The sequence below is a fragment of the Nicotiana tabacum genome, chromosome 9, assembly GCF_000715075.1.
Source record: "Nicotiana tabacum cultivar K326 chromosome 9, ASM71507v2, whole genome shotgun sequence".
Taxonomy (NCBI): Eukaryota; Viridiplantae; Streptophyta; class Magnoliopsida; order Solanales; family Solanaceae; genus Nicotiana; species Nicotiana tabacum.
The window spans coordinates 106379779-106405693 of record NC_134088.1 but is presented as its reverse complement, the minus strand read 5'-3'; the positions used below and the strand labels follow the sequence as shown (position 1 = coordinate 106405693).

The following is a 25915-nucleotide window of genomic DNA, read 5'->3' as shown; positions in this document are numbered from 1 at the left end:
TGTAGATTCTCGGTATTTTAGCAAGCTAACATCGGATCTTAGGCGTTATCGCGTAGTGGATTGCTCGTTTCGGCCCCCAAATCATCAAATCTTCACTTTTCAAAAAATTTTAAATTGAAGTATTCCGACTTATTTTTTGTTAAAACTAATTTATTAAAAATACTTATTAGTTGTTTTTTTACTGTGATATATGTTCTTTCGTGATTGTTTTGTGATTTAATTTATTATTTTTTATCCGGATTAGATTATTATAGTGCTAAAACAATTAGTAAAATAGAGAAATTATTATTTTATGTATAATTAATTTTATTAGTTGCTATAAAAATATTTATTAGTAATTTTTTTTATTGTGGTATATGTATTTTCTTGATTGTTTTGTGATTAAATTAATTTGTTATTTTTTATCCGAATTAGATTATTTATGTGCTAAAAGGTTAGTAAAATAGATAAATTATTATTTTATGAATAATTAATGTTATTTAGTTCCCTTTAGTGTTATGACGTGCCCGTAATTTTAATGTATTGCCCATAATTATAATATAGTGCCCTTTAGCGTAGTACAATGGGGTGCCCATTAGCGTAGTATCTTTGTAGTTATTGATGATAGTTCAAACACAAAGTCTCTCAAATACTAGTAAACAAATGTAAGAAAATAACATAAAAACAATAAAATTTGTCAAACTAATTAATTGTATATGAATACTTATTAATTAAATCATGTATTCATATAAAAATTAATTATTTAATTCTATTATGCCCAAAAATAGGTGAATAAGAAAGAAACATATAAGATAATAAACTATCATATAAAATAATAAACTAACATATAAAATAATAAACTAACATATAAAATTATAAGCTAACATATAAAATAATAAAATTATAAACTAACATATAAAATTATAATATAGAAAATGTATCAACCTAAGTAACAATATAGTAAAAATAGTGATTAAATATTAATATAAAAGATATTGCAATATATTTAAAGATGTTAAGCAATTAAAAAAATACTTTAATTAATATTGTTAAATTTACAGACATCGTCATGGAGGTTCCCCCTGCGCATCACGGACATGCATCTCTTGAGCTACTGTTGCTACAGGCCAACCATAGGTCTTCATACATATGGGATGGGCAGTGTTTGTTCCATATATTTCGCCCTAGATGTATAGACGATATGTGGGAGTTCATTAGGGCCCACCCACTCCATCCTCGTATAGTTAGACTCCTTCAGGATACGGGGTTCTACAGGATCATAGAGATCGGCCGGTTGTAGTTCGACTGGGAGTTGATCACGGCTATGATAGAGCGGTGGCGACCGGAGATGCACACGTTTCATCTACCTATCGGCGTGAGGCCGTGGAGGTTCTTTTCGGTCTGTCGGTTTCTTTTCGGGCTGCCGGTTGATGGATTACTTGTATCTTACCCGCATTCCCTCAGATACTACAGGGGATTGCATTACCTGCATATGTTGCAGCGGCCCACCGAATTCCAGCCAGCGGAGGAGGCTGCATTGAGTGAGGCCAGTCGTTTGCAGTTGACTCCCGTCTGACAGCATCTGGAGGCGATGAATGCGGAGATTACGGATGATTCACCGTCGGAGGTTATTAATCGGCACACGACATTGGTGATGTTGCTGATGTTTGGTGGTGTATTGTTCCCGATAACTTCGGGAAACCTAGTGAGCTTGAGATTTCTACATCATCTTGAGAGGCTAGATGATTTACCTGGTTACAGCTAAGGTGCAGTTGTTCTAGGTTACCTGTATAGGCAGATATGCCGGGCTAGCATGGGCAATCAGAGAGACGTTGCCGGATTTTTACCGCTGCTGCAGGTGAAAACATAGTCAATTATTTTCATGATTATAACATACATAGTAAAAAAATACCTTAAATTTTACATCCACAATCTATATTAGGTTTAGGCCTGGGAGCGGTTCCTGCAGTTCCAACCACCTCTACCACCCACCGCTCCGGATGCACCAACTCCACCATTTCTCCCTTTAGCTTGGAGGTGGGTTGATAAGCGAGGCTACGGATGCTAGTTCGAGGCTCGACATCATCTCCCCTATTACAGAGATTTGTTGGATTTGCTTGAAGGCGCGTAGGTATATGTATTCTTAAGTTTACTTGGCCTGGCTTTATATATGTTGCGTTTACTCACGATTCCTGTATTTAATTAATAGCTCTTATGGAGGCCATACAGTGACACGCTCATAGCTGGTTTTCCCGATTATTGCTCCCACGGCCGAGCTATGTGGAGCTCTTTCATCCCACTGATATGTCTCGATATTGTCGAGCATCATGCCACCAAGCGAGTCCTTCACCAGTTTTGTCGATCGTAGCTTATACCTATTCTGCCTGCTTGGCTTAGGACACATTATCAACAGGATGATCGTTCCAGTGCTGACCAGACGTACTTGGACTGGCTAGAGGCCCAGATTGAGATTTGGGACCAGCAGTATGACCTGATTCTACCACCCCCTCCACCTCAGCGTACGGATGGCGAGCATGAGTATATGGGCTGGTATCGCAACGTTACCCGAATTCTCGTCGGGAATCCCATTCATCGCGTTGGTGGTCAGTACATTCCATATGTCGAGAGGCATGATGCACTGGTTTGTTATACTTACTTATAATGTTAAATTATCCTTCCTTAATTAATATTTGACATGTTATGCAGGCTATTGGATTACATCAGTTCTTCCAGTTGGGACTGAAGATGCAACAACATACCGGTGAGGGAGCGCCAGCTTTGCACGAGTATGGCCGGCAAAATACAGATCTGGCTGCCCAGAAATTGAGGTGTGCCCGATATGATGAGCGATTAGGATACGAGGCTACTTATGTGCCGCCAGAGGAGTACCATCATGGGCCACCAGTGGTACCTGAACGTGGTAGACGTGGCAGGCGTGGCCAGAGAGGAAAGGGTGTCCCACGAGGTCGTGGTGGTTGGCGAGGACGGGGTCCCCAGCAAGGAGGCGTTGAGGCACCCGTGGAGAATATTAGATATGATCAGCTGGGTAACCACCCTGAGCCACACGATGCTCCTCATGATATGCCATCATTCGGCCTTCAACTGTTGCCAGGGACTTCGTAGTTGACCCGATCAGCTCCATTGTTAATCATGGGCACGTCCATTACGCGACAGGAGTGCGATTAGTATTTTCCTGATCTCATAGAGCCATCGACTGTTGATGAGGATCGTCTGACATGAGACGTGCATAGTGGGCGACGACTGAGTTATGGATCATCATCGAGGGATATTGAGGATCTTTGTGAGCTCGTTCTACTGCTTCTTTGTGATCCAAAGTTCTTGAGTTGATTTACTTGTCGTATTCTCATGCTATTATTACTGTTGTACTTAGTTTGTTGAGCCGAAGGCTATGCGCGGTTGTGGTATTGACATTGTTTCAATGAAATGTTGTGGAATATGGGCACATGTTGTGAAAGTCATTCTATTGTGATGTTGTGTTTTTGGCACGTGATATTGTTGGGAGGTTTTGTTCGGGTGTTTGCATGAGGTTTCTGCCGAGTTGTTGTTACTATTGATATATACACATGCGGCATATGGCGAGATAAGGTGGGAATATTATTATGCGCGTGCGGCGAAACAAGGAGGGCATTTACTTTATTATTGTGCACGTGGCGAGACAAGATGGGCTATGTCGGGGATTTATTTGTGATGACTTGTGATGGCCTGGGGGCATTGTTGTTGTTGATATTTGTGTAGTGGCGTGCCTAACCTGTGTGAGTTTTATTTGGTGCAAATTTTGGGGGATCGTTCCTTATGTGCCGTTCAATTTCTCTACTCTTATTCGTTGGCCCGAACTGTGAAAGAACACTTGCACAAGTATACATGTACTTTATCACCCCATCGGTTTAAGAAGATGAACACTGATGCTACCGATCATTTGTATGTACTCCGTCTACTTGTCTTATATGTGAGATTGGTTCTATTGGTACGTTTGTCGTCCAAGCAGTTATCAGTTGTAATGAAGGAACAAGATACCAAGTGATTAGGGTTCATGAATTGGGACCCGTAAATTGTGTGAGTTTTGAGGTTTGGTACCTCGTGGGGGTTCTTTAATAAACCTGGTGCGAAAGTGGTTATTCTTATAAAGTTGCTACCTGTCTTTCATTTATTTGTTTTTCACCGGATTTAAACTCTGTCCACTTTACTCTACTTGTTATTGCTTGTGGTGTCCTGCCGCAAAATTGTTGCTTCTATTTCCTACTGCAAGCAACATATTATTGTTGACATTATGCGTAGTTCTGTAGAGATATCATACTCTGTTAGTTCTATACCTACACTTGTTCAGGTTATCTAGTCAAGTAGGTGTCTTGATTGTCCCTCGCCACTACTCTACTGAGGTTAGTCTTGATACTTACTGGGTACTACTGTGCTGTACTTATACTACACTTTTGCACATTTTTGTGCAGATCCATGTAATTCGGAGTCAGTCAATTGCTAGCTAGTTGTACGGATCTTGCTATGGAGACTCAAGTAAACCTGTTGTTGCGTTCACAGGCCTCAGAGTCACCTTCTGTTATTGTACTTGAAATGTTTTATCTTTATTTCGAAACGGTTGTATTTCTAGGTTTTTTAGAAAACTCAGTAGAGCTTATGGCTTGTACTACCGGTTTTGGGAATTGTAAGTTGTGTAATAAGGTTCTATTTAATAATTATTAGTTGTTGGTCAAATTCTTCTATTAATTCAGTAAGTGTTACGCTTACTTAGTCGTAGAGACTAGGTGCCATCAAGACATCCTACGGAGGGAAACTTGGGTCATGACAAGTTGGTATCAGAGCTCAAGGTTCATAGGTGCTACGAGTCATATGCGAGTTTTGTAGAGTCTTGCGGATCGGTACCGAGATGTCTGTACTTATCTTTTAGAAGCTACATAACTATTAGGACAGTTTCACTTCTTCATTTTCTATCGTGCGAGTTTAGTAATCCTGGAGTTTGAATTTTTATCATTTTATTCTCTCACAGATGGTGATGACACTAGCTGTAGTTACTGATGACTTTACCCCCGTAGCAGGTGTTGCTAGGGGTAGAGGTAGAGGCGGAGGTAGGGGCCTAGGAGGAGCACATACTACATCTAGAGCACTTGTCAGAGTAGCAGTTGAGGAGCCGCCAGTAGCTCATGTTGGGGACGGGCACCGGAGGCGCCTGTTGTTTCCCCCGGACCTCAGGAGACCTTAGCACAATTCCTGAGAATGTTTGGTACATTGGCTTAGGCGGGGTTGATTTCGATTGCACCAGCTACTTCACAGACCAGGGGAGGGACTCAAACACCGGCCGCTCATACTCCAGAGTTGCGAGTTCACATTGGTCAGGTTCCAGGTGTCATGGCGACTCAGCCTATGGTCGCATTTCAGCCCATGGTTAAGGCCGCAACATCTGAGGAAGAACAACATAGGCTTGCAAGGTTCAAGAAGTATGACCCTCTTACTTTTAGTGGTTTGGCTTCAGAGGGTGCACAGGGGTTTCTAGAGGAGTGCCACAACATTTTTCGCACTATGGGTATTGTGGAGATGAGTGGGGAAGTTTTTACTACGTTCCAGCTTAAGTGAGCGGCATATCAGTGGTGGAGAGCGTATGAGTTGGGTAGCCCGGTCGATGCAGCTTCACTTTCATGGGTTCAGTTTTCAGAGATATTCTTGAAGGAGTTTTTTCCTCAGACCTTTCAGGATGCATGGCGCGCGGAGTTTGAGGAGTTGTGTCAGGGCACTATGTCTGTGTCATAGTATGCCGTTAGATTTAGTGATTTGTCTAGACATGCACCTGCTTTGGTTGCTACAGTTAGAGAGCGAGTCTATAGATTCATTGAGGGACTCAGACATGATATCCAGTTCAGCATGACTTGGGAGTTGAAGATAGATGTTCCATTTCAGTAGGTGGTAGAGATCGCCCGCCGATTAGAGGGCATATAGGACCAGGAGAGAGAGGACAGGCGGGGCCAGGAGAGAAAGGACATGCGGGGTTAGGAGAGAGAGGACAGGGAGGCTAAGAGGTCTCGCAGACTGGAGAGATCTACTAGTTTTTATTTTGGAGGTAGGGTACAACATAGTAGAGGTTTTGTGGGTTAGCCAGTTAAGTTTGCACTTCAAGCTTCGCATAGTATTTCAGGTACCCATGGGTCTCAAAGTACCCGTACCACACAGTTTCCACAGCCACATCAGCAGAGAGGTTGCTTTGAGTGTAGAGATACCAGCCACATGGTGAAGGATAGTCCCAGACTCCGGATAGATGTTTCACAGTGGGATATTCATGCTATGAGTTCAGTTCCAGCTGCTGCTATCCCTGCACCGCCAGTTTGGGGTATAGGTCAGGCGAGTAGAGGGCACCTAAGAGGAGGAGGCCCGACTCGTTGAGGTGTTTTATACAGTAGGCTTGAGGCCGCTGCACCAGATGATTGGTTTCGATTTGTCATAGAGGAGCATCATTCGTATTTTGTTTCAGTTCTGCTTATCGGGATGAGTCCTCCTATTTTGCTTCACATATGAGTGAGTTTCATGATTTAGTACTCTGCTTATGTGTTTATCCCCGTTGGGAAATTCTATAGTGGTATACCGTGTCTACCATTTTGTTTTTATTCATTATTGAGAGTTATGAGATTTTGAGTGGCTTGTGTTTCTCATTTTGTAGTTTTGATGCAATTTCTGGGGGATGGGATACGACTTGTGATTTGGATGCTCTACCAGTGTGAGAGTTCAGTATGTGTTGTGATTTTGTCGGTGGAATTGAATTAGTGGAAGGTTTCTGTTCGTATGATATGTATGTTACCTACGATTCAGAGCTGAGGATGGGATCCTCGCGTCTCCATGTGATTTGATACATTTGAAGCAAGCTGCGAGCTATGGTGGAGTGATATTAGGATGTGGTCCTTGTAATTTATTCATATGCTTTGATTCTCCCTTGTGAAATTGATTCGTAGTGTGGTACTAATAGGGGGTTGTGCCTGTCAGGCTTGTTTGATAGTTCTCTCGTGTGTTTCTCTTTGCATATTCAGTTAAATTCGTGTTGTTTCTTATTGAGTTTTAGCTTGCGAGGTGTGTCCCCAGGTGGGTTAGATGTAATTTGTTGATTTGGGTGAATAATTGTGAGATCTTCATGTTTATTTACATCGTTGTTAGTGTTGTGATGGTTTGAAACAATATTCTAACGTATGTAAGGCTAATTGTTAGTGATGGGTTTGGTTATGGGTAGCTATTGTGGCTAGGGTTATGCCCTGTGAGTGTAGGCATATATTGTCGCAACTGGTTGAGGTTGGTACAGTGTGTTGATGCGGGGAATCGGGTATTTTGGGAATGATGAGATGATAGGAAATTTTGTTCTAAGGATTATTGGTGCTGGCGGAAAGGACAAATATCAGTTGAGATGGTGTTGTCGGGCCTATGTGGATGGAGGTGACATGGTATCACCCGCAGGTGTATGTAGGATGAATAAATTCAGTGATTTGATGACTTCTGGCGATTCTTGGCATGTTAGAGGAGGAACATTTGTTTAAGAGGGGAGAATGTAATAACCCGACCGGTCAGTTTGAGAATTAAAGTCTCGTTCGGCGGCATAAGGTCTCTAGCAGTTTTGTAATGTGTATTCTAACTTGCATGTGTGGTCGAGATTTGTTTTCAGATGATTCAGGGTAAATTGAAAGAATAATTCCTATTTTGAAGTTAAATGAAAAGAGTTGACCGGAGTTTGACCTTTTAGCAAACTACTCCGGAAAGGAAATTTTAAGGTTCAAATAGTTTTTATGGTCATTTTGGACTTAGGCTTACGTCTGGATTTAGATTTGGAGATCTGTAGGGTAATTTGAAGCATTTTGGCGAATTGGAAAGTTAATGTTTTTGGAAGGTTGAGGGGTTTGACCGAGAGTTGACTTTGGTGATATCGGGTTCAGAATGCGATTTCGAGATTTGGATTAGCTTTGTTATGTCATTTGGAACTTGTATGCAAAATTTGACGTCGTTCCGGGTTGATTTGATGTGTTTCGGCTTGGGTTTTAGAAGTTGGAATATTCAAAATTTCATAATTCAATTCATGGTGCGATTCATAGTTCTGACATTGTTTGATGTGATTTGAGACCTCGAGCGCTTCTGTATTAGGTTTTGGAACTTGTTGATATGATTGGACGGGGGTCCGGGTGTGTTTCGGACGAGTTACGGATGATTTTCATGCTTGTGATCAGGTCTGGTTCTGGTGCTTCGCACCTGCGACGTTTTGGAGCGCAGGTGCGGCTCCGCTTGTGCGTGAGTCTGATCACCTGTGCCATCATTGTGGCCTAGGAGCTCATTCGCTTCTGCGGAGGCTGGAACGCAGGTGCGAATGCCATTTTTGCAGTGCAGCGATCGCACATGCGAAGTGGTTCTCTTATGTGCTCCTTTTGGTGCTTCTGTGGTGTCGCTGGTGCAGCTATATTATCTGCATATGCATACCTAGGCCTGGTAAGTTGAGTTCGCAGATACGAATTTTTGCTCGCAAATGCGAGGCCGCATGTGCGACTTTCGTGCTCGCAAATGCGAAGGGCGCTGGGTAGATGTAACGACCCGACCAGTCGACTTTTGGAGCGATTTTTCAATTCTTAGCGAAGATCATTATTTCATTATTTAAATTAGTTTCCTATAGTTATAATTATAGTATGAAATTATTTTGGCTAGATTCAAGCCGTTCGGAGTTAGAAATCGAGGGATAAGGCCTTCTAATTGATTGATTGATTGAGTGTGGTTTGAGGTAAGTATCTTGCCTAACTTTGTAAGGGAGAAACTACCCCTTATGTATTAAGTCTTTGGTGCTAATTGTGTCATGTGAAGTCCTTGTACGCGTGGTGATGAGTACGTGCTCGGTGCTAATTATGTCATGTGAAGTTCCCTATTTACTAGTTTCACCCCTATGTGTCTTAATTGAAATTAATTGCTTTCGTGTTCCACTTTTATTGCCTATTTACCTCTTGTGTGCCTTAACTGAAGTTGTTGCCTCTTCGATTGCCATGTTATCCTTTCCTAATGGCATATCCTTAATTGAAATTATTATTCTCTCTTCTGTAGTTTTCTATCCTTAATTGAGGTTATGATTATCTTTTCCGTTGCTTATCCTTAATTGAATTTGTTGTGCCTCTTTCGTAATTGCTCAACCCTAAATAAAGCTTGTTATCCTTGATCGTAGTGGCCTCAAACTTATTTGGAATTAATTACTCATGTTATCTCCCTTGATGTCGAATTGTACTATTGTGGAATCATTTATTACATATCATTTCTCCCTTGTTGAGCTATTCTTATTGAAACTAGTATTTCCTATTGTATTTATTCTTTATGAGCTCGTTCTACCGCTTCATTGTGATCCAAAGCTCTTGAGTTGATTTACTTATCGTATTCTCATGCTATTGTTATTGTTGTTGTTGTTGTTGTTGCTTTTGCACTCAATTTATTGAGCCGAGGGCTATGCGCGGTTTTGGTATTGACACTGTTTTGATGAAATGTTATGGAATATGGGCACATGTTGTGAAAGTCATTCTATTATGATGTTGTGTTTTTGGCATGTGGTATTGTTGGGAGATTTTGTTCGGGTGTTTGCACGAGGTTTCTGCCGTGTTGTTGTTACTATTGATATATACACATGAGGCGTAACAAGGCGGGCTATATGTGTGGGTTTGCGCATATGGCGAGACAAGGTGGAAATATTATTATGCTTGTGCGGCAAGACAAGGAGGGCATTTACTTTATTATTATGCACGTGGCGTGACAAGGTGGGCTATGTTGGGGATTGATTTGTGATGACTTATGATGGCCTGTGGGCATTGTTGTTGTTGATATTTATGTAGTGGCGTGCCTAACCTATGTTAGTTTTACTTGGTGCAATTTTTGGGGGATCGTTCCTTATATGCCGTTCATTTTCTCTACTCTTATTCGTTGGCCCGAACTGTGATAGAACACTTGCACACGTACTTTATCACCCTATCTGTTTAAGAAGATGAGCACTGATGCTACCGATCATTTATACGTACTTCGTCTACTTGTCTTATATGGGAGAGTGGTTCTATTGGCACATGAGTCATCCATGCAGTTATCAGTTGTAATGAGGGCACAAGATGCCAAGTGATTAGGGTTCATGAATTGTGACCTGTAAATTGTGTGAGTTTTGAGGTTTGGTACCTCGTAGGGGTTATTGAATAAACCTGGTGCGAAAGTGGTTATTCTTATCAAGTTTCTACTTGTCTTTCCGTTATTTGTTTTTCACAGGATTTAAACTATGTCGAGCTTACTCTACTGTGTTATTTCTTGTGGTGTCCCACCGCAAATTGCTGCTTCTATTTCCTACTGCAAGCACCGTATTATTGTTGATTTTTGTGTAGTTCTGTAGAGATATCATACTCTGTTAGTTCTATACCTACACTCGTTCAGGTTATCTAGTCCAGTAGGTGTCTTGATTATCCCTCGCCACTACTCTACTGAGATTAGTCTTGATACTTACTGGGTACTACTGTGTTGTACTCATACTACACTTTTGCACATTTTTGTGCAGATCCATGTAATTCGGAGTCAGTCAATCGCTAGCTAGTTGTACAGATCTTGCTGTGGAGACTCAAGTAAACCTGTTGTTGCATTCACAGGCCTCAGAGTCACCTTCTATTATTGTACTTGCAATGTTTTATCTTTATTTCGAAACGCTTGTATTTCTAGGTTTTCTAGAAAACTCAGTAGAGCTTATGGCTTGTACTACCGGTTTTGGGAATTGTAAGTTGTGTAATAAGGTTCTATTTAATAATTATTAGTTGTTGGTCAAATTCTTCTATTAATTCAGTAAGTGTTACGCTTACTTAGTCATAGAGACTAGGTGCCGTCAAGACATCCTACGGAGGGAAACTTGGGTCATGACAAGTTGGTATCAGAGCTCTAGGTTCATAGGTGCTACAAGTCATATGCGAGTTTTGTAGAGTCTTGCGGATCGGTACCGAGACATCTGTACTTATATTTGAGAAGCTACATAACTATTAGGACAATTTCACTTCTTCATTTCCTATCGTGCGGGTTTATTGATCCCGGAGTTTGCATTTTTATCATTCTATTCTCTCACAGATGGTGAGGACACTAGCTGTAGTTATTGATGACTCTTCCCCTAGAGCAGATGTTCCTAGGGGTAGAGGCAGAAGCAGGGGCCTAAGAGAAACACATACTACAGCTAGAGCACCTGTCAGAGCAGCACTTGAGGAGCCGCCAGTAGCTCATGTTAGGGGACGGGCACCAGAGGCACCTGTTGTTTCCCCCAGACCTCAGGAGACCTTAGCACAGTTCCTGAGAATGTTTGGTACATTGGCTTAGGTGGGGTTGATTCCGATTGCACCAGCTAATTCACAGACCATGGGAGGGACTCAAACTCCCACCGCACGTACTCCAGAGCAGCGAGTCCACATTGGTCAGGTTCCAGGTTCTATGGCAACTCGGCCTGTGGTTGCATTTTAGCCCATGGTTAGGGCCGCAACATCTGAGGAAGAACAGCTTAGGCTAGCAAGGTTCAAGAAGTATGACCCTCCTACTTTCAGTGGTTTGGCTTCAGAGGGTGCACAGGATTTTCTAGAGGAGTGCCACCGCATTTTTTGCACTATGGGTATTGTGGAGACGGGTGGGGATGTTTTTACTACGTTCCAGCTTAAGGGAGCGGCATATCAGTGGTGGAGAGCGTATGAGTTTAGGTAGCCCGGTCGATGCAACTTCACTTTCATGGATTTAGTTTTTAGAGATATTCCTGAGGAAGTTTGTTCCTCAGATCCTTTAGGATACATGACGCACAGACTTTGAGAAGCTGCACCAGGGCACTATGTTTGTGTCATAGTATGCCGTTAGATTTAGTGATTTGTCCAGACATGCACCTGCTTTGGTCGCTATAGTTAGAGAGCAAGTCTATAGATTCATTGAGGGGCTCAAACATGATATCCGGTTCAGCATGGCTCGGGAGTTGGAGTTAGATGTTCCATTTCAATAGGTGGTAGAGATCGCCCGCCGATCAGAGGGAATATGGGACCAGGAGAGAGAGGACAGGCGGGGCTAGGAGAGAGAGGACAAGCGGGATCAGGAGAGAGAGGACAGGGAGGCTAAGAGGTCTCGCAGACTGGAGAGATCTACTAGTAATTATTTTGGAGGCAGGGTACAACATGGTAGAGGTTTTGTGGGTTACCTAGTTCAGTTTGCACTTCAGGCTTCGTATTGTGTTTCAGGTATCCATGGGTCTCATAGTACCTGTATCTCACAATTTTCATAGCCACGTCAGCAGAGAGGTTGCTTTGAGTGTAGATATACCATCCACATAGTGAGGGATTGTCCTAGACTCTGGATAGATGTGTCACATCGGGGTATTCAGGCTATGAGTTCAGTTCTAGCTGCTAATATCCCTACACCTCCAGCTTGGGGTACAGGTCAGGCGAGTAGAGGGCATCTAAGAGGAGAAGGCCCGGTCCGTTGATGTGTTTTCTACAGTATGCTTGAGGCCGCTGCACCAGATGATTGGTTTCGATTTGTCATAGAGGAGCATCATTCGTATTTTGTTTTGGTTCTGCTTATCGGGATGAGTCCTCCTATTTTGCTTCACATATGAGTGAGTTTCGTGATTTAGTACTCTACTTATGTGTTTATCCACATTGGGAGATTCTACAGTGGTAGACTGTGTCTACCATTTTATTTTTATTCATCATTGAGAGTTATGATATTTTGAGTGGCTTTTGTTCCTCATTTGGTAGTTTTGATGCAATTTCTGGGTGATGGGTTACGACTTGTGATTTAGATGCTCTACCAATGTGAGAGTTCAGTATGTGTTGTGATTTTATCGGCGGAATTGGATTAGTGAAAGGTTTAGGTTGGTATGATGTTTATGCTACCTGCGATTCAGAGCTGAGGATAGGATCCTCGCGTCTCCATGTGATTTGATACGTTTGAACCTGGCTGCGGACCGCGGTGGAGTGATATTAGGATGAGGTCCTTGTAATTTATTCATATGCTTTAATTCTCCCTTGTGAAATTGATTAGTAGTATGGTACTAATAGGGGGTTGTGCTTGTCAAGCTTGTTTGATAGTTCTCTCGTGTGTTTCTCTTTGCATATTCAGTCAAATTCGCATTGTGCTTATTGAGTTTTAGCTTGCGAGGTGTGCGCCCATATGGCGTTAGGTGTAATTTGTTGATTTGGGTGAATAGTTGTTAGGGCTTCATGTTTATTTACATCATTGTTAGTGTTGTGAAGGTTTGAAATAGGGTTCTAATGGATGTAAGGCTAATTGTCAGTGTTGGGTTTGGTTATGGGTAGCTGCTGTGGCTAGGTATATGTGTTACGTCATACGGTTGTGCCCTATGAGCGTAGGTATGTGTTGTCGAAGCTGGTTGAGGTTGGTACAGTGTGTTGATGCGGGAATCGGGTCTTTTGGGAATGATGGGATGATAAGAAATTTTGTTCTAAGGCTTATTGGTGCTGGCGGAAAGGACAAATATTAGTTGAGATTGTGTTGTTGGGCCTATGTGGATGGGGTGACGTAGGATCACCCGCAGGTGTATGTAGGATGAATACATTCAATGATTTGATGACTTCTGGGCGATTCTTGGAATGTTCGAGGACGAACGCTTGTTTAAGGGGGGAGAATGTAACGACTCGACCGGTTGGTTTGAGAATTAAAGTCTCGTTCGGCGACATAAGGTCTCGAGCATTTTCGTAATGTGTATTCTGACTTGCGTGTGTGGTCGAGATTAGTTTTCAGATGATTCGGGGTTAAATTGAAAGAACAATTCCTATTTTGAAATTAAATGAAAAGAGTTTACCGAAGTTTGACCTTTGAACAAACGACTACGGAATGGAAATTTTATGGTTCCAATAGTTTTGTATGGTCATTTTGGACTTAGGCGTACGCCCGAATTTAGATTTGGAGATTTGAAGGGTAATTTGAAGCATTTTGGCGAAATTGGAAAGTTGAAGTTTTTGGGAGGTTGAGGGGTTTGATCGAGAGTTGACTTTTGTGATATCGGGTTCAAAATATAATTTCTAGAGTTGGATTAGCTTTGTTATATCATTTGGAACTTGCATGCAAAATTTGACATCGTTCCGGGTTGATTTGATGTGTTTCGGCATGGGTTTTAGAAGTTGGAATATTCGAAATTTCATAAGTTCAATTCATGATGTAATTCATAGTTCTGACGTTGTTTGATGTGATTTGAGTCGAGCGGTTCCGTATTAGGTTATTGAACTTGTTGATATGATTGGACGGGGTCCCGAGGGACCCAGGTGTGTTTCGGACGAGTTACGGATGATTTTTATGTTTGTAATCAGGTCTAGTTCTGGTGCTTCGCACCTGCGACGTTTTGGAGCGCACGTGCGGCTCTGCTTATACATGAGCCTGATCGCCTCTGCCATCATAGTGGCCTGGGAGCTCGTTCGCTTCTGCGGAGGCTGGCACGCAGGTGCGAATGCCCCTTTTGCGGTGCAGCGATCGCACATGCAAAGTAGTTCACTTCTGTGCTCCTTTTGGTGCTTCTGCGGTGTCGCTGGTGTGGCTATATATTCTGCAGATGCGGACCTAGGCCTAGTAAGTTGAGTTCGCAGGTGCGAACGTTTGCTCGCAAATGCGAGGCAGCAGGTGCAACTTTCCTGCTCGAAAATGTGAAGGGCGCTACGTAGATTTAACGACTCGGCCGGTCATTTTTAGAATTTAAGTCCCGTTCGGCGGCATAAGTCCCTGAGCATCTTCGTATTATGTGTATTGACTTATGTGCGTGGTTGAATTCACTTACCAGATGATTCAGAGTGATTTGGGACACTTGGTCCCTAAAACAGAAGCTCAAGTCTTAGGATTTTGACCGTAGTCGGAACTGTGTGAAGACGACTCCGGACTTAGCTCCGTTGGGTGATTTTAGAATTAGGAATGTGTCTGAACTGTTAATCTGAGGTCTGTAGCTAATTTAGGCTTGAAATGGCAAAAATATCGAATTTTTGGACCGGAAGTGGACTTTTTGATATCGGGGTCGGATTCCGATTCCGGAAGTGGGAACAGCTCCATTATGTTATTTGGGACTTGCCTGAAAAATTTGACACCATTCTGGGTAGGTTAGCCTCCCTATTGTTGAAAGGTATATTGGGGGACCGTTTCTACCTATTAGTTGTTCCCTTGGTGAGCTGTTCTCTTTACGCCTAGCATTCTATACTGTGGTTATTCCTTGTGAATTGGTTCTACCATTTCTTGTGATTTAAAGTTCTTGAGTTGATTTATTTGTCGTACTTTGCATCATTTCCATTGTTGTTGTTGTACTTGTTGTGGTGATGCACGAGGTTTCTACCGTGCGGTTGTTATTATTGTGATGCACGAGTTTTCTACTGTGCAGTTGTTGTTATGGGGTTGCACGAGGTTTTGCCGTGCTATTGTTACTATTGATAATTGCACATGCAGCGTGACAAGGCGGGATATGTATATATAGATGGGTTGCTCATGTGGCGAGACAAGGTGGGAACATTATTATGCATGTGTGGCGAGACAAGGCAGCACTTACTTTATTATTGCACACGTGGAGAGACAAGGTGGGCTATGTCAGGGGATTGATTTGTGATGATTTGTGGCCTAGGGGCATTCTTGTTGTTGTTATTTGTGTAGTGGTATGCGTACCTGTGTGAGCTTTATCTTGTGAAAGCTGTGAGAAAATATTCTACGTGATGTCCGTTCTTTTTCCTTATGCTTATTTGCTCATATGGAGTATGTTAGTACGCTTGCACAAGAATACACGTAGTTAAGCACTCTTATTGGATAAGAGGTGTTGTTGATATTGTTGAGCATAGATGTTCACCCTTGTTTACTTGCCTTATATGTAAGAATGGCTCTATTGGCACGTGAGTCGTCAGTGCGGTTATGAGGTGTTATGAGGGCACGGGATGCCAAGTGTTAGGGTTTAGGTATCAAGACCCGTGAGTTGTGAATTGTCCGAGTTAGGGTTTAGGTTGTGTCCTATTAACTTGGTCTGTGTCATTTTCATGATATTCCGCTGATACATGTTATTTTCCTTCCTTAATGCCATTACAGTATTGTGAGCCATATGGCATAGTCCTTATATAGACATCATACTTCTGTTATTCATATACTTATAGCTGTTCAGTTTATTAGACCAGTGGGTGTCTTGACTGTTCCTCGTCACTACTCTACCGAGGTTAGTCTTGATACTTACTGGGCACCGCTGTGATGTTCTCATTCTATACTTCTGCATATTTTTGTGCAGATCTAGGTACTTGTTCGTTAGCTAGCTGTGTGGACTGTTGCTGTGGAGACTCAAGGTAAACCTGATGCTGCGTTCGCAGGCTTTGGAGTCACCTTCAAATTTTTATTTTGCACTATTTATTCCTATTTCTGGACAGCTATATTTAGAGGTTTTCTAGCAAACTCTCTGTAAAGCTTATGACTTGTACTACCGTTTTTGAGAATTGTAAATTTTAAGAGGTTTCTATTTCAAATTGTTAGATGTTATTTAAATAATGTTGTTGTTTCAATTAATGTTAGGCTTACCTAGTCCCTAAGACTAGGTGCCATCACGATACGCAACAGAGGGAAAATTGGGTCGTGACAAGTTGGTATCAGAGCCCTAGGATCATAGGTGCTACGAGTCATAAGCGAGTTTAGTAGAGTTTTACAGATCGGTACAGAGACGTTTGTACTTATCTTTGAGAGGCTACATAACTATTAGGACAATTTCACTTCTTTCATTCCTATTGTGCGAGCTTATTGATCTCGGAGTTTGAACTTTTATCATTCTATTCTCTCATATATGGTGAGGACAGGAGCTGCAGTAATTGACAATGTAGCTCCCAAAGCAGGTATCGCTAGAGGCAGAGGCCAATGAGGAGTAAGTGTCACAACCAGAGCACCTATTAGAGCAGCAGTTGAGGAGCCACCAGTAGTTCTAGTTGAGGAGCCGCCAGTAGTTCCAGTTGGGAAGCAGGTACTAGAGGCGCCTACTGTTACCCCTAGACTTCAGGAGACCTTAGCATATTTCTTGAGTATGTTTGGTACATTGGCTCAGGCGGGGTTGATTCTGGTTGCACCAGCTACTTCACAGACCGGGGGAGGAACCCAGACTCCCGCCGCCCATACCCCAGAGCAGCGAGTTCATGTTGGTCAGGTTCCAGGTGTCATGGCGATACAGCCCGTGGTTCCAGTTTAGCCCGTGGTCAGGGAAGCAGCATCTGAGGAAGAGCAGCTTAGACTTGCAAGGTTCAAGAAATATGACCCTCCTACATTCAATGGTTTGGCTTCAGAGAGTGCACAAGGTTTTCTGGAGGAGTGTGACCCCATTTTCTGTACTATAGGTATTGTGGAGACGAGCGAGGCTACTTTTACTACATTCCATCTCAGGGGAGCATCTTATCAGTGGTGGTGGGCATACGAGTTGGGTAGCCAAGCAGAGTTAGCTTCACTTACATGGGTTCAGTTTTCAGATATGTTCCTGAGAGAGTTTGTACCTCAGTCCCTTCGAGATACATGGCGCGTGGAGTTTGAGCAGCTGCTATAGGGCACTATGTCAGTGTCAAAATATACCGTGAGATTCAGTAATTTGGCCAGGCATGCACCTGCTTTGGTCGCCACAGTTAGAGAGCATGTCTGTGGATTCATTGAGGGACTCAGGCGTGATATGCGGTTCAGCATGGCTCGGGAGTTAGAGTCAGATGTTTCATTTCGGTAGGTGGTAGGGATCGCTCGTCGAGTATAGGGCATGTAGGACCAGGAGAGAGAAGGTAGGCGAGGCCATGAGAGAGTACAGGAGAGATCAGGAGAGAAAGGACAAGGAGGTGAGGAGGCCTCATAGGCCGGAGAGATCTACTGGTCCTTATTTTGGAGGCAGGGTACGACATGGTAGAGGTTTTGTGGGTCAGCCAGTTTAGTTTGCATTTCAGGCTTCGCACAGTGTTTTAGGTGCTCATGGGTCTCAGAGTACCCGTACCGCGCAGTTCCCACAGCCACGTCGGTAAAAAGGTTGCTTCGAGTGTGGAGATACCAGCCACAGGATGAGAGATTATCCCAGACATCGGATAGATGTGTCACAGCAGGATATTCAGGCGACTAGAGGGCGCCCAAGAGGGGAAGGCACATCCCGTTGATGTATCTCATATAGTAGGTTGGAGGCCGATGCGCCAGATGATGTCATACATGTATGCTTTTAATTTGTTACAGAGGGGCACCATTCGTATTTTGATTCGGTTCTACATATCCGGGCGAGTTCCCCTATATGATGTCCCACCTATGGGTGAGTTCATGACTTAGTATTATGTTTAGGTGTTTACCCTGTTGGGAGACTTTATGAGTGGTAGCTTGTGTCTATCATTTGTTTTTATTCATTATTGAAAGTTACGAGACTAGAAGTGAATTCATTTTGTCCATTATGGCAGGTTTGATGTGATTCCTGAGTAAATTGGTTACTATTTGTGAATTGATACTCTACTGGGGTGAGAGTTTAGTAAGTGTTGTGATTTTATTGGCAGAATTGAATTAGTGGAAGATTTACATTGGTATTATGTGTATTCGACTTGTGATTCAGAGTTGAGGATGAGACCCTCGCAATTCCATGTGATTTGATATGTTTGAGCCGGGTTGCGTGCCGCGGTGGAAGGTTATACCAGGATGAGATCCTTATGATTTGTTCATGTACTTGATTTTTTTTCCTTTTGAATTGATTCGTAGTATGGTATTGTTAGAGAGTTGTGCTTGTCGGGCTTGCTTGATATTTCCCTTATGTGTTTCTCTTTACATATTTAGTCATTTTCATTACGTACTTCTTGAATTTTAGCTTGCGGGGTGTGTGCCCGGTGGTGTTAGTTGTGACTTGTTGATTCGGGTGTATGGTTAAGAGGTCTTCATGTTTCTTGTATCGTTGTCAGTGTTGTAGAGGTTTAAATAGGGTTCTAACGGGTATGAGGCTAATTGCAGGTGCTGGTTTTATTTACGGGCAGCTATTGTGGTCAGAAATGTTATTATGGGCCTATGTGTGGTGTGTCTTATTGTGTGGTCGTACCTTGTGGGTGTAGGCATGAGTTGTTACAACTGGTTGAGACTGATACCGGTTATGGATTTAGAATCGGGTCTTTTGAAGATAAATGGAAGGTGAGAATTTTGACTCTAAGGCGTATCGGAGTTGATAGAAAGGATAATTTATAGTTGGGATGGTGTCATCAGGCTTATGTGGATTGGGGTGACGTGGGGTCCCCCGCGGGTGTATGTTGGATATGTACTTTCAGTGATTTGAAGACTTCGAGGCGATTTTTAGCACATTCGAGGATGAACGCTTGTTTAAGAAGGGAAGGATGTAATGACCCGGCCGGTCGTTTTGAGAATTTAAGACCCGTTCGGCGGCATAAGGCCCTGATGAGCTTCGTATTATGTGTATTGACTTGTGTGCGTGGTTGAATTCAGTTACCGGATGATTCGGAGTGATTTGGGACACTTGGTCTCTAAAACGGAAGCTCAGGTCTTAGGATTTTGACCGTAGTCGGAACTATGTCAAGATGATTCCGGAATGGAGTTCCGTCGATTCCGTTTCTTCCGTTGGGTGATTTTGGACTTAGGAGCGTGTCTGGACTGTGAATTTGAGGTCTGTAGCTGATTTAGGCTTTAAATGGCAAAAAATCAAATTTATGGAGATTTGGACCGGAAGTGGACTTTTTGTTATCGGAGTCGGATTCCGATTCCGGTAGTGGGAACAACTCTGTTATGTTATTTGGGACTTGCCTAAAAAAATTGACGTCATTCCGGGTTGGTTTGATAGGTTTCGGCACGAGTTTTTGAAGTTGGAAGTTTTGGAAGTTCTTAAGTTTGATTCATAGTTTCGCGGTTGTTTGATGTGATTTGAGACCTCGAGCAAGTCCATATTAGTTTATGGAACTTGGTTGTATGCTTAGAAGGGGTCCTAGAGGCCCGAGCTATGTTTCGGACGAGCTTCAGATGGTTTTTCGTGGTTGTGAAGAGGTCTGCGTTCAGGTGTAATCACACTTGCGGACCTTGGGCGCAGGTGCGATGGTCGCATGTGCGAGAAGAGTTGGTCTTGACAGCCTCCGCAGATGCGAAGAATTTGTGTGCATCAGCGGCTCCGCAGAAGCGGATTGTGGCGCACAGAAGCGAGAGGAAGCGCAAGTGCGGGTTAGACGTGCGCACCTGCGGCTACGCAGATGCGGCTAATTATGTCGCAGGTGCGGTCACGCCTGGGCAGAAAAGAGAAATTCGAGGGTTTGATTTCATTCTTCATTTTTGGACTTGAGAGCTCGGAATTTGGCGATTTTTCGAGGGATTTTCAGAGAAAGCATTGGGGTAATGATTCCTAACTCGTTTTTGGTCGTATTCCATTAATCTATAGTTGTTTTCTCCATTTTAATTTCGAATTTTTGGGGTTAAAATTGGGAAAAATTGGAAGAACTTCTTCAATAAAGATTTCGAGTTTTGAAAGGGGATTTGTGGTCGGATTTGAGTAATTCTTATATGGTTGGACTCGTGAGTGAATGAGTGTTTGTATTTTGTGATTTTTATCCGATTCTGAGACGTGGGCCTGGGTCGACTTTTTAGGATGGATTTCGGAATTTTTACTAAAATCTTGATTTCATTAATTTGATTAGCCTAATATAGTTGTATTTATGATATGTAATTGTTTTGGCTAGATTCGGGCCATTCGGAGTCGGATATTCGTGGGAAAGGCATTGTGACTGATTGTTTGAGCTTGGTTCGAGGTAAGTATCTTGCCTAACCTTGTGTGGGGGATTTTCCACTTAGGATTTGAATCTTCTATGTTGATTGTAGTCCATGTACGCGAGGTGACGAATGCGTGCTTGGACTTATTTGTGAAAAGCTGGCCTTTTAGGATTCTTAGGTCCTTATATTCACTGAGTATGAAGTTGTTCTTGATATGATTAAGTTCTTATTTACTAGTTTCACCTCTACATGCTTTAATTAGAATTAATTATTTTCAGGATTCACTTTTATTGCCTATTTGACTCTTATTTGACTTAACTAAAGATTTTACCTCCTCTATTGTCATGCTATCTTTTGATAACTTTTTATCTTTATTTGGAATTATTATTATCTCATCCTATAATTTGTTCAGTCTTAATTGAGGTTATGATTATCTTTCCGCTGCTTATCCTTAATTGAATTGTTGAATATCCTTCAAAATTTCTTCAAGCTTAAAAGAAGTTTTAGATATCCCACATCTTAGTCGACTTGTTTTATTTGGATTTATTTGACTCGTGTTAGCTTCCCTGTTGTTGAAATGTATATTGTGGGACCATTGCTACCTATTAGTTTTTCCCTTGGTGAGCTGTTCTCTTTACACCTAGCATTCTTTACTGTGGTTATTCCTTGTGAATTAGTTCTACCGTTTCTTGTGATTTAAAGTTCTTGAGTTGATTTACTTGTCGTACTTTGGTTGAATTCAGTTATCGGATGATTCGGAGTGATTTGGGACACTTGGTCCCTAAAACGGAAGCTCAAGTCTTAGGATTTTAAACGTAGTCGGAACTGTGTGAAGACAACTCCAGAATGGAGTTCTGTCGGTTCTGTTAGCTCTGTTGGGTGATTTTGGACTTAGGAGCATGTCCGGACTGTTAATCTGAGGTCTGTAGCTAATTTAGGCTTGAAATGGCAAAATACTCAAATTTTTGGAGATTTGGACCGGAAGTGGACTTTTTATTATCAGGGTCGGATTCCGATTCTGGAAGTGGGAACAACTCTGTTATGTTATTTGGGACTTGCGTGCAAAATTTGACGTCATTCTGGGTAGGTTAGCTTCCCTGTTGTTGAAATGTATATTGTAGGACCGTTTCTACCTATTAGTTTTTCCCTTGGTGAGTTGTTCTCTTTACGCCTAGCATTTTTTACTGTGGTTATTCCTTATGAATTGGTTCTACCATTTCTTGTGATTTAAAGTCCTTGAGTTGATTTACTTGTCGTACTTTGTATCATTGCCATTGTTGTTGTTGTACTTGTTGTGGTGATGCAGGAGGTTTCTGCCATGCGGTTGTTATTATTGTGATGCACGAGGTTTCTACCGTGCGGTTGTTGTTATGGGGTTGCACGAGGTTTCTGCCGTGCTATTATTACTATTAATAATTATACATGCAGCGTGACAAGGCGGGATATGTATATATAGGTGGGTTGGGCATGTGGCGAGACAAGGTGGGAACATTGTTATGCGCATGTGGCGAGATAAGGCAGCACTTACTTTATTATTGTACACGTGGCGAGACAAGGTGGGCTATGTCAGGGATTGATTTGTGATGATTTGTGGCCTGGGGGAATTCTTGTTGTTGATATTTGTGTAGTGGTATACGTACCTGTGTGAACTTTATCTTGTGAAAGCTATGAGAGAATATTCTACATGATGTCCGTTCATTTTCCTTATGCTTATTTGCTGATATGGACTATGGTAGTACACTTGCACAAGCATACACGTAGTTAAGCACTCTTATCGGATAAGAGGTGTTCTTGATACTGTTGAGCATAGATGCTCACCCTTGTTTACTTTCCTTCTATGTAAGAATGGCTCTATTGGCACGTGAGTCGTCAGTGCGGTTATGAGGTGTTATGAGGGCACGAGATGCCAAGTGTTAGGGTTCAGGTATCAAGAACCGTGAGTTGTGAATTGTCCGAGTTAGGATTTAGGTTGTGTCCCATTAACTTGGTCTGTGTCATTTTTATGATATTCCGCTGATACTTGTTGTTTTCCTTCCTTAATGCCATTACTGTATTGTGAGCTATATGGCATAATCCTTATGTAGACATCATACTTTTGTTGTTCATATACTTATACCTGTTCAGTTTATTAGACCAGTTGGTGTCTTGACTGTTCCTCGTCACTACTCTACCGAGGCTAATCTTGATACTTACTGGGCATCACTGTGGTGTGCTCATTCTACACTCCTGTACATTTTTGTGCAGATCCAGGTACTTGTTCGTTAGCTAGCTGTGTGGACAGTTGCTGTGGAGACTCAAGGTAAACCTGTTGCTGCGTTCGCAGGCTTTGGAGTCACCTTCAAGTTTTCATTTTGCACTGTTTATTCCTATTTCTGGACAGTTGTATTTAGAGGTTTTCTAGCAAACACTCTGTAGAGCTTATGACTTGTACTACCGGTTTTGGGAATTATAAATTTTAAGAGGTTTCTATTTCAAATTGTTAGATGTTATTTAAATAATATTATTATTTCAATTAATGTTAGGCTTACCTAGTCCCTAAGACTAGGTGCCATCACGATACCCAACGAAGAGGAAATTGGGTCGTGACAGCAGAACACTTATATGTTGAGGGTTTGATATTTTTAACATATTTTGATTTCTAGACCTCGGTTTTGGGAGATGTTTTGTGTGTTTTTCAAGCAACTCATTGTGGTGAGTGTTCTCTACTCGAATATTATTATATTTTATGAATCCATTGCTATTTTCATCATTTAATTAGAGAATTAAGTTGGAAATTTGGGAAAAATTTGTAAAATCTTTCAAAATATAAAATGACGACTTGAAGGATGAATTGAAGTCGGAAATTAATAATTTTTGTATGGTTGAAATCGATATCAAATGGATGTTCGTCTTTTGTAATTTTGGTCGAGTTCCGAGACGTGGGCCAGGGTCGACTTTTTGGAGTAATTTTTCAATTCTTAGCGAAGATCATTATTTCATTATTTAAATTAGTTTCCAATAATTATAATTATAGTATGAATTATTTTGGCTAGATTCAAGTCGTTCGGAGTTGGAAATCGAGGGATAAGGCCTTCTAATTGATTGATTGATTTAGTGTGGTTTGAGGTAAGTATCTTGCCTAACTTTGAGTGGGGGAAACTACCCCTTATGTATTGAGTCTTTGGTGATAATTGCATCATGTGAAGTCTGTGTACGCGTGGTGACGAGTAGGTGCTCTGTGCTAATTGTGTCATGTGAAGTTCCCCATTTACTAGTTTCACCATTATGTGTCTTAATTGGAATTAATTGCTTTCATGTTCCACTCTTATTGCCATGTTATACTTTCCTAATTGTATATCCTTAATTGAAATTATTATTATCTCTTCTGTAATTATCTATCCTTAATTAAGGTTATGATTATCTTTTCCGTTACTTATCCTTAATTGAATTTGTTGTGCCTCTTTCGTAATTGCTCAACCCTAAGTAAAGCTAGTTATCCTTGATCGTAGTGGCCTCATCCTTATTAGGAATTATTGACTAATGTTATCTCCCTTCATGTCGGATTGTACTATTGTGGAATCATTTGTTACATATCATTTCTTCCTTGTTTAGCTATTCTTATTGAAACTAGTATTTCCTATTATGTTTATTCTTTGTGAGCTCGTTCTACCGCTTCTTTGTGATCCAAAGCTCTTGAGTTGATTTACTTGTCGTAATCTCATGCTATTGTTGTTGTTGTTGTTGTTGTTGTTGCTGTTGTACTTAGTTTGTTGAGCCGGGGGCTATGCGTGGTTGTGGTATTGACACTATTTCGATGAAATCTTGTGGAATATGGGCACATGCTGTGAAAGTCATTCTATTATGATGTTGTGTTTTTGGCACGTGATATTTTTGGGAGGTTTTGTTCAGGTGTTTGCACGAGGTTTATGTCGTGTTGTTGTTACTATTGATATATACACATGCGGCGTGACAAGGCGGGCTATATATATGGGTTTGCGCATGTGTTGAGACAAAGTGGGAAAATTATTATGCGCGTGTGGCGAGATAAGGAGGGCATTTACTTTATTATTGTACACGTGGCGAGACAAGGTGGGCTATGTCGGGGATTGATTTGTGATGACTTGTGATGGCCTGAGGTCATTGTTGTTGTTGATATTTGTGTAGTGGCGTGCCTAACCTGTGTGAGTTTTACTTAGTGCAAATTTTGGGGGATCGTTCCTTATGTGCCGTTCATTTTCTCTACTCTTATTTGTTGGCCCGAACTGTGATAGAACACTTGCACAAGCATAGACGTACTTTATCACCCTATCTGTTTAAGAAGATGAACACTGATGATACCGATCATTTGTACGTACTCCGTCTACTTGTCTAATATGGGAGATTGGTTCTATTGGCGTCGTCCTTGCAGTTATCAGTTGTAATGAGGGCACAATAGGCCAATTGATTAGGGTTCATGAATTGGGACCCGTGAATTATTTGAGTTTTGAGGTTTGGTACCTCGTGAGGGTTATTGAATAAACCTGGTGCGAAAGCGGTTATTCTTATCAAGTTGCTACGTGCCTTTCCTTTATTTGTTTTTCACCGGATTTAAACTATGTCCAGCTTACTCTACTTGTTATTTCTTGTGGTGTCCCGCCGCAAATTGTTGCTTCTATTTCCTACTGCAAGCAACATATTATTGTTGACATTATACGTAGTTCTGTAGAGATATCATACTCTGTTATTTCTATACCTATACTTGTTCAGGTTATCTAGTCCAGTAGGTGTCTTGACTGTCCCTCGTCACTACTCCACTGGCGTTTGTCTTGATACTTACTAGGTATCGCTGTAGTGTACTCATACTACACTTCTGTACATTTTTGTGCAGATCCAGTTAATTCGGAATCAGTCGATCGCTAGCTAGCTGTACGGTTCTTGCTGTGGAGACTCAAGTAAACCTGTTGTTGCGTTCACAGGTCTCAGAGTCACCTTTTATTATTGTACTTGCATTGTTTTATCTTTATTTCGAAACAGTTGTATTTGTAGGTTTTCTAGCAAACTCAGTAGAGATTATGACTTGTACTACCTGTTTTGGGAATTGTAAGTTGTGTAATAAGGTTATATTTACTAATTATTGATTGTTGGTCAAATTCTTCTATTAATTCAGTAAGTGTCAGGCTTACCTAGTCTTAGAGACTAGGTACCGTCACGTCATCTTACGGAGAGAAATTTGGACCGTGACACTAAACAACCCCAAACTCTAAGA

The 25915-nt window shown here is 41.7% G+C and overlaps 1 pseudogene; it reads right to left on the bottom strand.

Annotated features, from left to right (window-relative positions):
* The window catches only part of LOC107792796 (phosphoglycerate kinase, cytosolic-like), an 85747-nt pseudogene that overhangs the window by 21363 nt on the left and 38469 nt on the right, over nt 1-25915 (bottom strand).